We start from the raw sequence: 19,611 nt of genomic DNA on the forward strand, positions 1-19,611 counted from the left end.
GCTGGGTTCATCGCTGTAAATTGTCCCAAGTGTCTAGGTAAACAGTAGAATCTGGGTGGGGGGGGTGACAGGAACATGGGGAGAATAAAATGATGGGGTTGGTGCAGGATCAGTGTCAGTGAGTGGTTGCTGGACAGCAGGGACTCGATGGGCTGAAGGTCTTGTTTCCCTGCTGCACGGCCCTGACTCTGAGGCAATCTAGCCCTTGTTATAGGAAATAGGTGACCATCAGTTACAAACTCTTTATCTGTGCTTCCACTTGACACCTCCAGCACACTGACGTGGTTCTGTTTTAATTATTTATTTTGTATTGTTGCGTCCATTTTTGTTCTTTTGTTTTCGAAATACTTTCTCTTGACTTTGAGGCTATGTTGAGTAAAGGTATTGAAGTCAGCTTTAGAAATGCTTCTCTCTGAGGTACCATCTTTTAAAATGAGATGCTAAACCACTAACCTAACCACAGAGTCATAGAGCACTACAGCTCAAAACAGGCCCTTCTGCCCATCCTGTCCATTCTGCCTAGTCCCATCTACCAACACCCCCGGCTCTCCATATCCCTCCCATCCATGTACTTATCCAAACTTCTCTTAAATATTGCAACTGAACCCGCAACCACCATTTCCACTGGCAGTTTACTCCACACTTACATCACCCGTTGAGTGAAGTTCCCCTTAAATATTTTACCTTTCACCCTAAACCTATGGCCTCTAGTTCTAGTCTCACCCAACCTCAGGGGAAAAAGCCTGTGTGTATTCATCCTGTCTGTACCCCTCAGGATTTTGCATAAGATCTCCCCTCGTTTTCCTGCGCTCCAAGAAATAAAGTCCTAACCTTACCTATTCCCTTTAACCCAAGTCCCAGCAATACTCTTGTAAAAAGACAGTCATTGTACTCTTCGAATAGTGATGGGAATGGGTGCAACATCGATTGACGCTGACCTCACAACACTCACCCCTAAACCACACCACTGTTTGCAGACTCTGCTGGATTGACTGGCTTCCCTGGGACCGGTATTCACAGATGTCCTTCCCTAAACCAGAATCACAACCCAGTTTAAACCAAATGACTAACTCTTTTTAAATTTCCTACATCCTGTTGTAGGACTTGCAGTTATTTCTTCCCAGCATTTGGATTATCCCAGAAACACAGCTCCACTGCAACGACATCCCTGTGTCCGCACTTAAAAAAATGCTTAATTACAAATGGAGCAGCTTTTAATTCGACTCAGCAAGTGATGGGTGGGATGGGTGGGATAGAAATCTGAATTAAATAGAAAATGATGGAAAACTCAGCAGGTCAGGCAGCATCTGTGGAGAATGAACTGCCAATATTTCATGGCTGAGACCTTTCAGCAAGGCTGATCTTCTCCCCATCTCGTGCTCCCAGTGAGGAACGGACCATTCCCAGTCCCTCATGTGGTGTCCAACCACCTACGGACGCAGACTTTATTTATTTATTTAGTGAAACAACGCAGACCAGCCCTCCAGGCCCTTCGAGCCAGGACACCCCAGCAACCGACAACCCCAGTTATCCCTCACCTAATCTCAGGACAACTTACAATGACCAATTAACCTACCCTTTGGTCTCTGGGAGGAAACCGGACTACCCGGGGGAAACCCAAGCGTTGCACGGAACAGCTCCGGAATTGAACTCGGAACTCTGGAAGGCCCCGGGCTGTAACGGCGTTGTGCTAACCACTACGCCACTGTGTCACCCTTTTACAGGATATTACAGAACTACAGACTCCAGAAAGCAGCTCACCTTGTCATTAAGTATATTTCAGATACATTATTAGTGTTTTAAACATTAAGTGATAGGGGAAACAGTGCAGGAGAATGATGCTGGGGTAAAAGATCAACTAGGTCTTGTTCAACGGTGAAGCAGGTATGAGGGGCTGAATAGCCTGTGCTTTCCTTCTATTTCTTATATTCCTTATGATTGTTTTTCCTCTGGCTGACAACTCAAAGATAACCAGTGTAGGATGGATTGATGGAGGCGTGTTAGAACCCCAGGAACTCAGCACAGGTTTGCTCTCTGACTCAGCTGCTGAAACAGAGGAGCTTTTTACTAATACTCAAAGAAAGAGAGGACTTCTGCTCACGTTATTTATCAGGAGACCTTTAAGCCGTGGTGCGGCCACATCAAAGTCCGAGGACTAGGGGATCAGCCCTCACCCTGAGTGCTGTCTGCGTGTAGTTTGCACGCTCTCCCGCGTGGGTTCTCTCTGGGCCTTCTGGTTACCACCCACATGCACAGGGCATGCAGGCGAGGTACTGGTTACTTGTACGTTGTATGTCAATGGCAAAGTATCCAAAGAGAGTCGATGAGCGTGTGTGAGGGCTACAGGGAACTAAGGAAGGGGGGAATGGGACATGGGATCGCTCTGAATTAGGTGTTGAACCATCACGCTGTTCTGGGAACCCCATTGCTACCTTTAGAAGGGTGGAATCTCTCATATAGTTTACATTTCTGCTGACTGGCTGTCTCCTAATTGGACACTTCAGTCTCTCAGCTTGATGTTCTGGATTTCTTAAAAGGGAAAATCAGGGAAAATTCAAATAGTTCCCTCTATACCCTTCATGGTCACTCGCCTCCATTCATTCACCCATCTCACGCTGTGCATGCCTCTCTGGCGCCCCCCCCCCAACCTCAGTTGGGCCCCTCCTTCCTGTCAGTCAACCCTTCCCACAAACTTACTCCAGGTCAGTACCGAAGAGCCATTCACCTGTCCTTTAGCCAGTTCCAGCATTTGACTCCTGGATCCCTGACACCAGATAATGGAAAACACATCTGCTCTGTCCTCACCTCACGAAGGTACCTGTCGTGGAGAGAATCTGCTGAAGCCTCACCAGGCAGAGGAATTAAGTGGACTGGGCTTATTCCAAGGGATAATGAATTAGTTTCAGATCCGGGCTTTTACATGTAGCTCATGTTTCCCCTGGTTAGAATACTGGGCCTAGGGCTCGCAATTTAGTCAGGATTGGAACAAGAAGAGGTTCCTTCACCCAGGGGATGGTGAATCATTGTAATTCTCTGCTCAGGATGACTGTAGGGATTCAGTCACTGAGTATATGTGCCCTCTTCTCATCGCTACCATCAGCAAGGAGGTACAGAAGCCTGAAGGCACACACTCAGCGATTCAGGAACAGCTTCTGCCCCTCTGCCATCCGATTTCTGAATGGACATTGACCCCACGTTGGCCCTATGGACACTACTTCACTACTTTTTTATCTCTATTTTTTGCATTTCTTATTTAATTTCAGTATATACTGTCTGTGGTGGCTGAAGCCCAGCTCGGGTAAACAGTCTCTTCCCGCGGTAAGTCACGCTGAATTACCATAGCTCTTTTCCTGATCTCCACTCACAGTCAGACTTCTAGCCCCTGACCTTCACTCTCCAGTCCCCTGTCCTCACCCTGTTCCTCCAATGACCCTCAAGCCCTGTTCATGACAAATGGATTACAAGGTGTCCTGAAAATACATTAAGATTTTAGATACTGCCAGGGTCTAGTAAGTTCAGGCTACAATTGACAGTTACAGGATACAGGAGCTTCAAGCAAGGGTGATTACTCCATCTGCAAGAGGTTCTGACATCTGATGCTTACATCACATACATACAGGTAATAACATCTCAACATCTTCTACATGCAAGTTTTGTTTACATCACTCCCTGCAAATATAGAGATGCAGACAACAACCACTTCATCTGGTGCAGGGAGGACGAGGAGAATAGCAGGTCCACGCTCACTTAGGTTAGAATATTCTGACAGGGTTCATAGATTCTGAGCCTGTGCACTTCATCTCTCCTTCCTTGGAGAGAGACATGAAACAGAAATAAGAGGGTTGTCCTGTCAGTGAAGGCTTAGGAAATTGGGTTGGTTCTTTTTTTAAGATTAGAAGCATGCAATAGTGATTTCAGAGGAAGGTATAATATTCTAAGTCAGCTTGCCAGGTTGACATTGAGAGGCCGGAGAATCTAGAACCAGGGGCATCATTGCAGGCGAAAGTCTTTGACTTTGGGATCAGGACACTGGAACCTCCTTCCTCAGATGTTGGAAGATGCCAGATCTTTTGAGTCCATTGTAACTTGAGACTGGAGATTGAAGTTGAGGGAAATGGAAGGACAAATGTGGAACTGATGCATGACATTCGTCTATTATATAGAACAGCAGGACAAGCTCGATTGTCCCTTTAGCTGACTGCCTCTCGCTCCTTTTACATAGGTGAGTTCCTAACAACTGACATGTCTGTGGCAGCATTCTGCTAATTTCTATAAAACATTTGGTCTGACTTCTCCTACATAATAAATTCTCTCAGGTAGTAGTCACATCTTTGACTGTGGCCACATCAGGTACCCTTCCCCCGTCAACACATACAGCACTGCACATTCAGCCAGGGAGGAGAATGAGGCCAGCACAATACAGTGCAAAGTAGATATGATTTCAAATACTACGAGCCCAGATATTTGCATCTTATTAACTACAGACATTGCAGATGAAGATAGTGATGAAGGTCACTTCTCACTTCACATAAGCAATTAAAGACCAGGGCGTCTTCAACTGAGAAAGCACCTGTGTTCAGCATCTGACTCCAGCATTCTGCTTTGTTTACAAGAAACTTGTTGTCTATTCCACGAACTCCTCTCCCACTGTGATATTACAGCTGCCAACAACCTTCAGACTTGTCCTTTATCATCAGGGATTTAATCATCTTGAACACAGTGAATGAAAAGTTTAAACTAAATTATATCCCAGTTTTTCCCCAGTTATCCGGTACCTAATCTGATCCCTGCAGTGCTCAGAACTTGAGGTGGTTAACCAGGGGAAGGAGCGGACATAAAGAGAGACAACCACCTTGCCCCCGCTCCTATTAACCCATGTCAGCTCCATAGTCTTCCATGCCTTTCTGAATCAAATGTCTGCCTGCATGCTTCTTAAACCTTGCGAGAGTCCCATCTTCACTATCCCCTCCGGCAGTGGGTTCCAGATTCCAAAGAATTCCCTCTCATCGTCTCTGTGCCTCCAACCACTCACCTTGAACCCACATCGTCTTGTCTTAAACATCCCCATCATGGGATTAAGAAGTTTAGTATCTAACTTATCCATCTCCTTCATGATTGGATATACATCTCAGCTCACCCCTCAGCTTCCTCCCCTCTAAGGAAAACAAACAGTCTAGTCAGACGCAAACACGAGGAATTCTGCAGATGCTGGAAATTCAAGCAACACACTTCAAAGTTGCTGGTGAACGCAGCAGGCCAGGCAGCATCTCCAGGAAGACGTACAGTCGACGTTTCAGGCCGAGACCCTTTGTCAGGACTAGTCTGAGACTGCAAGGGAGGGGAGCAGAAGCGGGTGAAAGGGTGGGGAAGTTACACAAGCTGGCAGTTGATAGGTGAGTTCAGGTGAAGGGCAAGCTGGGTGGGTGGGGGAGGGAGGATGAGGCAAGAAAGTTCGAAGAAGTAATGGGCTGAAGAAGAAGGAATCTGATAGGAGAGGACAGTGGACCATGGAATAACTTTAGATTTCTTCTTCTCCCCCAACCATCCACCTTCCCCCTCACCTGGTCTCCCCTATCACCTGTCACCTGCCAGCTTGTACTCCTCTTCCTCCTCCCCCTCTCGTAGCTGGCCCAGTTAAATTTCCACTCTACCGTGTTCCTTACAGTTTTGCTGATGGGCCGATTCAGTTAGGGCCATGCTATTGACTATCAAGTGGTGGAGGTTTGTCTGAGATCGTCACTGCCTGGCGCTAATGATACCAGTCATTTACCAGTCCAAATCTGACTGTTCGGAATCTTCTGCAGGTCTGCTGCTTCATGGCATATTGAACAGCTCGCCCATGCTTCAGGGCACACTCAAACAGATCATTTATTCCCATTCCTCACTCACACAAAGGTGCCATAATATCCATCCGGAGTTCTTGAAATGGAGACACCACCTGAGAAAATAGGGCCAGAAGATCACAAGACATAGAGCAGCATTAAGCCACTTGGCCCTTCGAGTCTGCTCCACGATTTCTTCATGGCAGATCTATTTTCCCTCTCAGTCCCAGTCTCCTGCCTTCCCCCCATATCCCTTCATGCCCTGACCAGTCAAGAATCTATCAACCTCTGGGACCAATTGCAAGGAGCTGGGGTTTTGCCGGTCATCCGATCAGCACCGACATTTTGGCATCTAGCAGAGTGTGGGAGTGGGTCAGGAGCTTGGAAAAATGGGCACGCAGTACAGAGCCACTGATTTTAATCAAACCATAGCCTGAGGTACGAGCGAGTCTCGGACAAATCAGAAGGTTGGGATCTGGAGCTGGCAGCCATTAGAGCTGGGGGAGGATTAAGAGGAGAACTTTAGCAAGTGGTCCCCTGAAAAATTATCGACTGAAGAACCTGTGTTTTGAAGTGAGGTGGGCAAGCAACTGGTTAAGGAATAAGGGTGTTAATCATCCATTTGCATAGGTAAAGTATGACTAATTAGTGCTACTGTGCACTGTTTTCACTGCTGAAGTGAGTAATGGTTACATTTATGCATGAGAATATCAGTTGTACAGAAAGAGGGAAGAAGGGAAAGATAAATAGTTATCTATTGACTTAACAAGCATTTATAAGAAACCCGATATTGTGGAATTCATAACTTAGCTGTAAATAAAGAAATTAAACTGAGTAATGCCAAGCAAGCTTTATCCCAGATAGCATTATATCAAAGATGACAGCCACTTGGACCAAGCAGACTGTGTTGCAAGCGGTCCTCATCACACTGACACAAATCACCCTCTATCTCCCCATTCCCATTGCCTGTCTCCTTCAATAATTCCACTTAAAGTAATCAAATTGAAAGGGTATTTGCACTCTACCCTGTTTGCACGGATCCATACATCCTCCACCTCCCACCAACTGACACCAGTTTTCCTGGGGACTTGCCAACTCCAATCCCATCTTCGAATAAAGGGGATTTGGCTCTGTCCAAGAATTCCAGACGCATGCCTGCGCGATGAAAATACGAGCATCACTTTCACCCTGTAAACTCAGCACCACTCTCTGCCACAATGGCAGCATCCAGATTTCAGAGATCAGCAATCGAGGATCCACAGGTAACAGGCAGATCTCTCATACGTTGCAGGCTATGGACCGGATCAAAGCCACATTTTTTCTCCAAAGCAAAGCAGTTTGCACATTCTCCCTGCAACTATGTAGATTTCCTCCAAATGTTTCATTTCTTCACATGTCCCTAAGATGTGCTATTTGGTGGGTTAATTGGTCACAGAAGTTACCCCCAGGATATAGTTGAGAGGGGAATCTGGGGGAATTGATGGGAATATGCAGGGAATGAAGTCCTTGGATGCTGGAAGGTCAGCATAGGCAGTGGTCTGCTTCTGTGATGTCTAACTATGACTCAAAGCAACTTTCACCTCACACCATGCAGCCTCTGAGCCAGTAAGTCGTGGATTCATATCCCACTTTGGAGATCCGAGCACCTCAGTGTCATTCTGAGGATGTGATACACTGATGGAAGGACCTCTTTCAAAGGGTTTGTCCAGTGATGGTCCCCATTTGCCCTGTTTGATGTAGAATAGGGGCAGGAATGAAACCAGTGCAATAAACCCTGACCAATACTTAACCTTTAGCAATAAAAAAAAACACAAAATCAGAATATTTGCTTGTTGCTCTCAGTGAGAGCTTGCTGTGTGAAAATTCACCACTGGGTCATGGAGTCAAACAGAAACAGGCCGTTTGGCCCTCTGTGCCTCTGTCAACCACCAAGCACTTGTTTACACTAATCCCAATTTATTCTCCTACATTCTTATTGCTACCCGCGCCCCCCCCCCACCCCCAGACTCTACTCTCTCACACACTAGGAGCAATTTATAGTGGTCCAATCACCTACCAACCCATTTCCTACATTACAACACTGTGCACCTGCAAGAGAATTCCGAGAAGCATGGGTCTCTGCGAACAATTCTATGAGCAAACACATAGACCGTGATACTGTCTTTGACTTGAGGTGGGCAAAATTCCAGTCCACAAGGCACGAAGTTCACCACACAGCCAATCAGCGGCGAGATTTCCTCCCCACGTCACAACAGAGTTTCTGAAATGACGCGCAATCAGCTGATTGATACGTATATAAAAGCTCAGCAGACAGGTCACAATCAGCAGCGCACTGACGACGTCCCCTCGCATGGTGACGAAACGTTTGCAAGCTAATTGCCAAGCTCAGAGGACAACTCAGCCTCCTGGGCTACACACCTTCTGAATTATTTCCCACTGTGTGCACACTTCAAATGAATTTGACGGGCCAGAAAACACTTCTGCTGAAGCTGTAAAAGGCTCCGCAGAAATACAAGAGGGAAGGGTTAGATTGATCTTACAGCAAGTTAACAGGTCGATGCAACATCACTGGCTGAAAGGCCTGTACTGTATGCTGTAATTTGAAGATTCTTTATTGTTATTTGTCAGTACACAGTGTAAAGGAAAACAAAATGATTGTTACCAATGTTCTAATGAAATGTAAGCTCTTCTTAATGCCACCCAGTTTTCAGAGAAGTGTCTTAAAAATGTCATAACCCTCACCTCCCATCCCCTGTTGCAGTAAACAGCATACACTGTAATGTTAGTCACTCATAATAGCCCTCTACTACCCCTCACGTTCCAGCCAAAGAGGGTGGGTAAACTTACGGAGATCTTTATCTCCTGTCAAATACAAGCTGCAAATCTTGCCTGAGCTTTGAAAGGACTTAGTCACTGTATTCTCAGCTAATAAGAGTTCCAGGAAGAGCCCATGTCACGTATCAGCCGGGGTCAGGTTTGGTGGTGGGGTAAGTCCGTGTGCTCAGTGATCATGCAATTCACAAGTGATCTGCTGAAAATGTTTTTCTAAGAATGTGTTTTTCTTTTTATCAGTTAGCTCCAGATCAGAGCTGCAAGCTGTCTGGGTGTATTTGCTGCAGTCTCTCTCTCTCTCTCCTCCGATTGGCCGGCCCTCTTAGACCCGCCATTGGTGGCCATGATGGGGCTCCCGCCCCTTTCTGTGTGTGTGTGTGTGTGTGTGGGTGTGTGGTGTGTGTGTGTGTGTGTGTGGTGTGTGTGGTGTGTGTGTGTGTGGGTGGTGTGTGTGTGGTGTGTGTGTGTGTGTGTGTGGTGTGTGTGTGTGTGTGTGTGTGTGTGTGGTGTGTGGTGTGTGTGTGTGTGTGTGTGTGTGTGTGTGTGTGTGTGTGTGGTGTGTGTGTGTGGTGTGTGTGTGTGTGTGTGTGTGTGTGTGTGTGTGTGTGTGTGTGTGGTGTGTGTGTGTGTGTGTGTGTGTGTGTGTGTGTGGTGTGTGTGTGTGTGTGTGTTTAGAAACAAAGCGCACTGCTGGATGTGTGATTGGGTGATCCCTGACTGTCAGTAAAACAGTATTCCTGTTCTGGCATCACAACCACACAACAGTTATATTCAGACCAATCAGCCCATCAGTCAGCAGCATCACTCTTCTGCTTTCTCCCTGGAATTATCACCTTTCAGATCCCTGTTGGCATAACTTTAACCGTTTATGTGTTCACACTCAGTGCACTTGGCATGACACTGGCAATTTCCTTTTCATGGCACTTGCATGAGACTGGGAATAAAACATTCCCCTGGCATGTGCAATAGAGCTTGCATGCAAGATTGTAATTGTACACAGACCCAGCTGGGATAATGCCCCACTGAGAAGCAAGATAAAACATAAATGCCTGAAATGCAACATGAAACGTGAAACAAGAGATTGCTTCTGTGGAAACAGAGTCAGCGTTTCAGTCTGGCAAAAGGTCACTAACCTGAAATGTTAACCCTATTTTTCCTCTCCATAGATGCTGACTGACCTGATATCATCCTGTAAGTGTTCTGTTATTATTACGACACAAAGAGTCAGTCTTCACAAAATATATTAATTTCATTAAACGGCGGTGAAATCATGTACTAATATAGTAATTACATGACCTCAGGATGTCCCAAAGCACTTTATAGCTAATCACACACTTTTGAAGTGTAGTTGTTTTTACTAAGTTGGAAAAGTTGCAGACAACTTGCTTGTTGCAGTCTCCCAAACAAAATACAGTTGTGATCAGATCGTGGGGGGGGGGGGGGGTGCTAATATTCATATAGCAGAGAAGCAGGTCTCTCAGCTCACTAAGTCCATGATGGTCTTCAAGTACCCATGTAAGCTCATGGCCTCTCCATCAACTCTTGCCTACTCTAGGAGCAATTTACAGTGGCCAGTTGTGGGAGGAAACCAGAGCACCCAATGGAAAACAATCCCTGATTATTGATAAACCCTATATATGTTGCTGATAAAATTGCAGAGACTTTAACTTGCTCTGATGTAGTTACCTTTAATTAGGAAATGATTGTGGAGACCGAAGCACAGGGGAGGGATCTAGAAGGAAAACGAAGAGGAATTGGGGAACTGATGATGACCAGCAACAAAAAAAAATCCAGGAAACAACTGAGAGCAGAATGGAAATGAATTCAGAAACAGGAGCATCTGTTCCTGTTCACCATCTCCTCTGTACCTGTAGACCTACAAACAAACATGCCAGTAACAGTTAACCCTACACCATTTATCCTCTACTCACTAATCTGGTGTGAGATGTTAAATCCATGCCTTAGATGAATGAAAAAGATCTGATGGTGCTGTTTGATCTTCCAGATTCTCGAAGCAATTTCTACTCTTCAACCAATAGGTCAGCGTCAGAGAAACCACACAAAAATTACTCAGCAGAGAAAGAGACAAACGTATTGTTTCATGTCAATGACCTTTCATCACGGGACCTGAAACATTAACTCTGTTTCTCTCTCCGCGGATGCTGCCTGGCCTGATGGAGATTTTCAGAATTTTCTTTTATGTCAGTTTTCTAGCATCTGCAGAATTTTGTATTAGGGAGCTCCAGTGTCTTTTCTTTTCCCCTTTCACTGGTCCCTTATTCATTTTCTTCCACTCACATCTTCTCAATTCCAGATAGGTGACCTATAACTTGAGCCAACCTGCACAACTTTCATCACTACCTGAGCATAGCACCACTTTGACCACTTTGCTTGATAATTGATTGTTAATTTGCTTTCTTATATAATTACTTATAATTTATACTTAACGCATGAGTCTCTAATGTTATGTGCCCGTGATGCCACTGCAAATAAGCTTTTCACTGCCCGTGTGGATACATGTAACTGTGCAGATGAGAATAAGCTTAGCCTGGATCGACTCTTCATTGATTTAGACCGATACCCAACTGAATAGGTCCCACACCTCAATCGTGATCAATATCTCACAGCTCAAGGTCAGTGTCCCACCAGCCAGACTCACTGTTCCAATCATTTGGATTAGTATCCCACTGGCTAAATCTTATGCCACACTGACCAAAATTAATGGCTTTCCAATCAGGATTAATACTTCACTGATCCCAACAGATAAGGATGCTGCCTGGATTGTAGGACTTTAGTTATGGGGAGAGATTGGATAGGCTGGATTATTTTCCCTGGAGTGAAGCAGGCAAAGGCATGACAGAGGCGTGGATAGGGTAGATAGTCAAGATTCTATTCCTACGATAAAGGTATAACAAACACAAAGGCATGGGTTTTAAAAAGAGGAGTAGGAATTTTAAAGGGGAAATGAGGGGTAGTTTATACTTATACAGAGAGTAGTTGATATCTGGAACTCACTTCGAGAGGAGGTGATGGAATCAGATTTTACTACATTTAAGAGAAGTTCAGACAGGCACTTGAATGGACAAGGCACAAAAGGACAATGACTTAATACAGGCAACTGGGATTAATGTGGAGGGGGGCAAATGAGAGCCATGGACATTGTGAGCCTCAGGACTCTTCGACACCACATTCTCTGGGATGAGTACCCAGCAGTCAGACTCAACGCCCCTCACTCTTTAGGCACAACTACATCTCCACTATCCCAATGCCCTATTTCCTTTTTATTGTGTTGGCTCTGGAAGTTGTAAACCTTCCATCATGCTTGCTACTGTTATAGTCCTATTTGCTGTTGAAGGGTTGTCCACACTTACAGACAGTGTGAACTATCTCACATTAATCAGAATTAAATTCTATCTCCAGCCTGCCAGACAGCTGCATCAAGCTCAAAATGTTTAACAGTATCCTGTGTCTCCAGTGCACTTCCTGCTTTGTGTTGACAAGTTTATATTTGTTCCTTAAGTGTTTATAGATTAAGAGTCTGACACCACGCAATGATCCCAATGAATCTCCTTGACACATGTCACTCACGGTGTGAATCTTTCAAGCAGTATACATACCTATTTTCTATAAATTTAAATTGTCAATATTGGTGCAAATGTTTACTGGGCTCTGGATTCCTGTAATTTCTAGTTTAATTAGAACTCTTTCAGGCAACTCTTTCTGTTGTCAAGGGCATTTTGAAAGTCTACACGAGCTAGATTGAACAGAAATTTCCAATTGTCACAATGATATTTGGAAAATCCTAGTCTATCTCTGTCCATGCTGGCTGCTTCCTGACCGACATTCCTCCACACCAGCTCTCCAATCAGCTTGCAACGTTCCAACTTTAACCATCTGCATCCTTCTTTAAAGTGCCCTATTTTCTTGTATCCCTTCCTGCAGTCTTCCACCAGCACCCTCATAACCCACAATGCTGACAGCTGGTCTCCAGTGAACACTGTGTCATGAAGAGTTGGCCCCAGTGGGCCTGTAGCCTTAACTCTGACCTCCTGAGGGATTTGTTCCAGTGGTGGCTCTTTTCTGACAGTGTAAGATGCTGTTGATAGTGAATGTGCTGGTATCCGTGATCTGCTAACTAATTATTTCACTAATAACGTGTGAACCAGCTATTTAGGATTTTCAGTTCCTCTATCTCTCAAATAAATATCACACTGATTTCATAATCTGCGTGAATAGTTGTGCATCACTAATAAGAGGGCACTGACCTGAAACATTGACTTGTTTACCTCCCCTCAGATGCTGACTGACCTGCTGAACAACCTGCCTGTTTTATTTGTTTCTCAGCATTTTGCTTTTGAATCAAATAAGTCAGCAGGGAGTGCATTATTTGAGCATGAATGTTTCTAGAAAATACTCTGTCATGTTTAACTACCTACCTTTAGTATGAGTATTACGCTTACCTTTTTCAGGAATATGTAAATTGCCTTGCCATAATAAAAGCCTCTCACTCAATGCCAGCAAGACAAAGGAGCTGATTATTGACTTCAGGGGGAGGAAATCGGAGGTCTATGACCCAGTCCTCATCTGAAGAGAGAAGCAACTTTAAATTGCTCACTGTTATCATGTCAGAGGATCTGTCCTGGACCCAGCACACAAGTGCAATTATGACAAAAGCATGGCAGCGCCTCTACTTCCTTAAAAGTTTGTGCAAATTCGCCATGACATCTGAAACACTGACAAACTTCTCTTGATGGGTGGTGGAGAGTATATTGACTGGCTGCATCACAGCCTGGTATGGAAACACCAATGGCCTTGAACAGAAAATCCTACAAAAAGCAGTGGATATGGCCCAGTCCATCACGGGTAAAGCCCTCCCCACTATTGAGTACATCTACATGGAGCGCTGTCACACAACAGCATCCATCATCGAGGACCTCCACCACCCGGGTCATGCTCTCTTCTCACTGATTCCATCGGGAAGAAACTACAGGAGCCTCAGGACTCACAGCACCAAGTTCAAGAACAGTTACTATTCCTCAACAATCAGGCTCTTGAATCTTTGGGGATAACTTCACTCGCCCCATCACTGAACTGTTCCCACAACCTATGAACTCACTATTAAAGACTCTTCATCTCATGTCCTCAATATTTATTGTTTATTTATTTACTATTATTATTTCTTTATTTTTGTATTTGCGCAGATTGTTGTCTTTTGCACACAGTTTGTCCACCCTGTTGGTGCAGTCTTCATTGATTCTATTATGGTTACTGGATTTACTGAGTATGCCCATAAGAAAATTAATCTCAGGATTCTATATGGTGACATACATGTACTTTGACAATAAATTTACTTTCAACTTTGATTGCCGCCTTACTGCTTGAGAGAGAACCCTGTGTGAGTTTGATATCCTGTGTGACTGGTGTGCAAGAGGGTGAAGACGACCCTCCTTCTAATTTTAAGAAGCATTCGCTTATGATCAGTCTGCCCACACAGGGTCTAAGTTCAGTTTGCAATGTTGAAATGTAGTTGCCTGACTGAGCTCCTATCTGGACGCAGTCTGCAACCCGCAGATAGCATGGCCGGGTCCCGCTCTGTCGTACAACAGGGGGTCTCACTTTAACAGAAGCAGCCTGTGCAAGACGAGCAAGAGCAGATCTGCAGGAACTCTAGCTCAAGGGCCAAAAGGAAGGTCAAGGGCTGGCCCAAGTCTCATCACTCGCTGTGCCTGATAAATGGGCTGTCAGTGGCACTGTGCTGGAGCTCAGCCCATTTATATGGTAATGACCTGGCAATATACTCCTCAGAAAACCTATAACAATTAAAAGTGGCTGACTTGATCACAGAAACCAACGCTCCCTTGGTTCACTTAGACATCTGACACTTGGTTTGGTAACTCCAGACCCTGCCGCTTCTTTTTAAACCTTTGAATCTGTATTCTGATGAAAGGTCATTGACTGAACTATTAACTGTTTCTTCTTCACAGATGCCGCCTGACCTGCTGAGCGTTTCCAGCAGTATCTGTCTTTATTTCAGATTTTCAGCATCTGCAGACTTTACCTTTTTAATACGGGAAGTGTATCAAATTGTGCAACTAAAGAGTAGTCAGAGGGATACCCAAACATTTGCATCGCCAAGGCATAGAAGGCAATGGAGCTAATATGGATAAATAGGATCAGTATTAAGAGTGGGCCTCTTCTGGTTGGCTTCAGCGACCAGTACATGTTAATGGTCTGGAAAACAGAAGTACTGGCTTTGTCACCAAGCTTGCAGATGATACAAAGATAGGTGGAGGGGCAGGCAGTGTTGAGGAGGCAGGGGGGATGTAGACAGATTAGGATGGTGGGCAAAGAAGTGGCTGGTGGAATACATGTAGGGAATTGTACGGTTATACACTTTGGTAGAAGAATAAAGGCACAGGGAGCAAATTCAGAAACCGGGGGTACAAAAAGACTTAGGAGTCCGAGCACTGAGTTCCCTCAAGGTTAGCTTGCAGGTTGGGTCATAGTAAGGAAAGTAAATGCAATGTTAGTATTCATTTCCCGAGAACTAGAATATAAAAGGTTGTAATGCTGAGGCTTTATAAGGTATTGGTCGGACCACACTAGGAGTATCGTGATCAGTTTTGGGCCCAATATTTACAAAAAAATTTGCTAGCATTGGAGAGGGTTCTAAGGAGTTTTTTTTGAGAATAATCCTGGGAATGAAAGGGTTAATGTAAGAGGAGCATTCATCGGCTCTGGGCCTTACTCGCTGGAGTTTAACAGAATGAGGAGGGATCTCATTGAAGCCTACTGAATATTGAAAGGTCTAGACATAGTGGACATGGAGAGGATGTTTCCAGTAGTGGGAGAGTCTAGAACCAGAGGGTACAGCTTCAGAATACAAGGACATCCTCCTAGAATAGAGTTGAGGAGGAATTTCTTTAACTAGAGGTTGGTGAATCTGTGGAATTCATGGCCACAGATGGCTGAGAATGCCAAGTCATTGGGTATATTTAAACTAGAGGTTGAGAGGTTCTCGGTTAGTAAGGGTGACAAAGGTTACAGGGTGAAGGCAGGAGAATGGGGTTGAAAGGGAAACTAAATCAGCCATTATCAAAAGGAAGAACAGACTTGATGGGCTGAATGGCCTAATTTGCTCCTATGTCTTATGGTCTAAATGGTACAGCATTGCTATGTCTGGGCTTTAGAATGACACTGTCATTTTCTGTTTAAATTTTTCTGACATCAGACCCTGCACCAGTTCCCAAATCTAAGAAACTCAAGCAGCATCCAACTATGATCAGACTGATTATACCCTAAATGACAATCACAGTCACTTGCTAAAGGAGTCAGAGGAAAAGAGATTTCTGACCAATTGTCCAGCTTGAAACTCCCACCCGTTAGTGATCTCCCATGGAACCCACCCTGTTCCATTTCCCATTAAATTGTAGGAACTGAAAGCTGGGTGTCTCCTGTATCAATCTCACGGTCAGACAACAAGGCACCAATCTGCCTGTACAGTTTCATCACTTGCCTTGCGGCTGTGAGTTTAAATTACTTCCCCATGAAGAAGGAATGATGGTAGCACTCTTTGTGAAATTGCAAGTTGGAAAGAATGGAACATTTTATTGTTTTGAAAGGAAGCAGTCATTCTTGTTCTGTTGCATTGGTAGAAGGCCTTCCACATTCTCAGGCCACCCCAAAGATACTTTCCAACAGATGAGGGCAATTCAGACTTCAGCTAAAACTGGAGAACTTGCAGGACATTAACTGCCCCAAAAGTCACTTGAGGGAGGTCAAGGAAATTAAGCAGTTCCTCATATGAACCAACTGGAGATCATCTGATAAGACCTCCCAGGGCAAGTCCAACATGAGACCAGGTGATCCTGTCCTTCAGTTGCACATTGAGACAGTCCACAGGGAGTGTAACTGGAATCAGCAGGCTGGTGAGATTTCTCTGGATGGACAACTTTCCACAGTGTGGCCCTTCCATTTTAATCAGTTGTTATGTAAAAGCACCCCCCTGGCATCTGAGTGAAGTGCAAATCGAGTACAATTCATACCAGATATTACCCGGTCTTTGAACCCAGGACATCTTCACATTCAATGCAGCCAAGGAACAGGATGACTGCAGGTTTAATTTTACACATACCAACTACTTGTTTTTAATTTATGCATATTAAAATGTCAGCGTTGCACTGCATCAGTTTAAGAGACTTCTTCGCTAATGACTTTGCAGACATTGATGGCAGGCAGCACCTTCGAAGCAAATTGCAAATTTTGATGCAAAGGTTTGCAATGAACAGTACAATTACTGGTGCCGCACACAGAATGAACCTGAAACCAAATTAGAAACAAGCGCTGCAGCCCTGGCGCCATCACAGAACCCCGGGAGGGGGGAGGGAAGAGCTCCAACTCCGTTTGGTAAATTGCTAACGCCCTGAGCTCCCGAGACTGAGCTCACCCACTGTGAAGGTGCACAGTACTGCCAGTTAAAAATGATAACAGCTTCAGTATCGATTGCTTAAATATTACATGCATAACCAGCAATACAGCTAGCCAAGGTACTGTAGGTGCTCTACTAATTTACACAGCTTATATCAGTCAATGCCATAGCACACCACCACCCCCCACCCGAGCCCTGCCACCTTTGCTATTGTTAACTTTCCACTGATGCTACTTCTGATACCTGTGATACTGCTCATAGATTGGGCTCTTTGCCTCTCCTGGTGTTGCTGGAGCAGCTTTGTGAGCATGACTGGAAATATGTTCAGTGTGCTTTTTGCCTCCAAAGCCTCCTCCTCCTCTGATCCCAACCTCCTAGAGCCATTGATGAGAAATTCCCCTCCGTTTACAAATTGTAAGTTAATTGTAAATCAGAAGCAGAACTGACTGATACTACAAATGGAGTTGAACTTACAATCAGTAAGGTTTAGGGTCATTCAAGACTGATAATGGAAAATAGACAAAAGCAACAGCTCGGAAATCATCATAAAGGAAGAAAGGAAAAGATATAGAAGAGCCAACTCATCTGGTGTTCACTTTTGCCCAAAGTTAAAATAACAGCTATTTGTGACCGTATCAATTAACATAGTCACAGGCCAACTGTGTAATGTTCGACTTGCCCCTGGAACCCTATGCCTTCTGCAAATACATAGCCCCTGAAAGAATGCAGTGTTCTTGGCCTTTCCCTGTTGCCATACATGTTATGATTTCATGTTCTAAGCCACACATTTCTGTAAGCATTTAAAACAAAATCAGAAATGTAGGAAAAGCTATAAGCTGCTTCAACATTCCTTTATCTCCTTTTGCGAATGGTCTGTTTTGGGTATAAGATCCGGGGTGGCTGCCTTACATGGGTTTTTGCCTAAATGCAATAGTTCTATGGCATGGAGTGGAATCAATAGTCAGGAGTGGTGTGTGGTTTTACATGGTGAGGATGGCACATTACAAGCTCACCATAATACGGATCTGGAAGCCCTGACTTCTAATGCTTAGACAGTTTCAGGTTTAAACACATTTAAGTGCCATTCAGAATCTGAAAGCATTACCTCACAGGACTAGCACCTTTGTAATACCTGGATGAACCCATTGAAACCAGTGGTACAAATCCACAGTTCTGTGCTATAAGCTTTGAAGTGATATTTCAGCAATACTGTCTGCACGGACAGAATCTGTTCCGATTTTCTGGACAGTCACTCGAAGGTTTAGCAGTTACAGGTGAAACCCCGGGTGATCTCTCCACGTTATACTTTTATGCTCGATAACACCCTCTTTACCTCTCCTCCTCCCCTCGCTGTCACTCTTAGCCTCCCTTTCCTGCCTGCCCCATTCCTCCCTCTCCCCCTCCCCTCCACTACCATCCTTCCCTCCTCCGAAATTTTGCCTGCTTCATGTGAGAAACGGGCAGTGGCAAACCCCAGAAGTTCAGACTCGATCCCGGTCGAGCGGCCAGAGACAAATGTTGGAAATCTGAAATAATCTGAAGAAGCCCGGACATGACATTGAGGCTCCAACTGATGAGAGAAACATGCGGATTTTTAACTGGCAGCCTGCCTACAGCCTCAGGAGGGGTTCTGAGTATCACCAGCATATCATTATTAATTGTCTATTACTTGCTGTATTCAGATTAAGTCCAAGCTTAAGTAAGAGAAACAAGATACATTTATTGAATCCCAGAGAGAAAAAAAGAATCTTGATTTCCTCGTCTCTTTCATCATTAAGTTCCCATTTCCTCCTGTGTAGCTACAAATCTCTGACCTTGCGTTTTATTCCCTCCTTCATAATCCTTCACACAAACACAGAGCTCATTCTGTGAAGTCCCAGTGCAGGGCTATTTGCACTGAAGTGATTTAGCTGCACACTGCAGCTAGTTTAGCATAAAGAATAATTCTACCCTTTTCTTAAAAAGGAGAATGTTCCTCCACAAGATTTCACTGCAAACCTACATTGTGCCCAAGGAAATCATTTCAACTCCTTTCAATCTAGTTTATCCTTTCATTATTTCTGCCATGTATAACACAGTAAAACGAATGTTAGTTTTATTCAGACAGTGACGGTTGTGGTGCTGGTTTGCATCCCATTCTGACCTTTAACCCCTAAGAGGCAGGGACGTTGTTGGAGTAACATGGTGGGGGGTGGAGTGGTAGCAGAATAGAGGAGAGGGGGCAGGGGGAACAAAGAGAAAAGAGGGAAATAAAAAAGACAAGTGGTAGGGAGAAAATAATGGCAAGGAGCACTAAAAAAGGAGGAGGAGAGAAGGGGAGAAATTGGGAATAAGAGGAAGGTCAACCAGGATCACTGCAGATGCTGGAAATCTAGAGCAATGCACACAAGGTGCTGGAGGAGCTTAGCAGGTCTGGCAGCATCTACGGACGGGAATAAACAGTCAACATTTCAGGCCAAGACCCTGTATCAGGACTCCGGAACATCAGAAATTGGGAAAGAAGGTAGCGGAATAGGAAGGGTGAAGGGG

At 44.7% G+C, this 19,611-nt stretch overlaps 1 protein-coding gene across 1 annotated transcript in view; it reads right to left on the reverse strand.

The window, feature by feature from the left end:
• The window catches only part of spns2 (SPNS lysolipid transporter 2, sphingosine-1-phosphate), a 104,414-nt gene that overhangs the window by 64,221 nt on the left and 20,582 nt on the right, over positions 1 to 19,611 (reverse strand). The window lies entirely within an intron of this gene.

This window comes from Mobula hypostoma, chromosome 23, assembly GCF_963921235.1.
Source record: "Mobula hypostoma chromosome 23, sMobHyp1.1, whole genome shotgun sequence".
Taxonomy (NCBI): Eukaryota; Metazoa; Chordata; class Chondrichthyes; order Myliobatiformes; family Myliobatidae; genus Mobula; species Mobula hypostoma.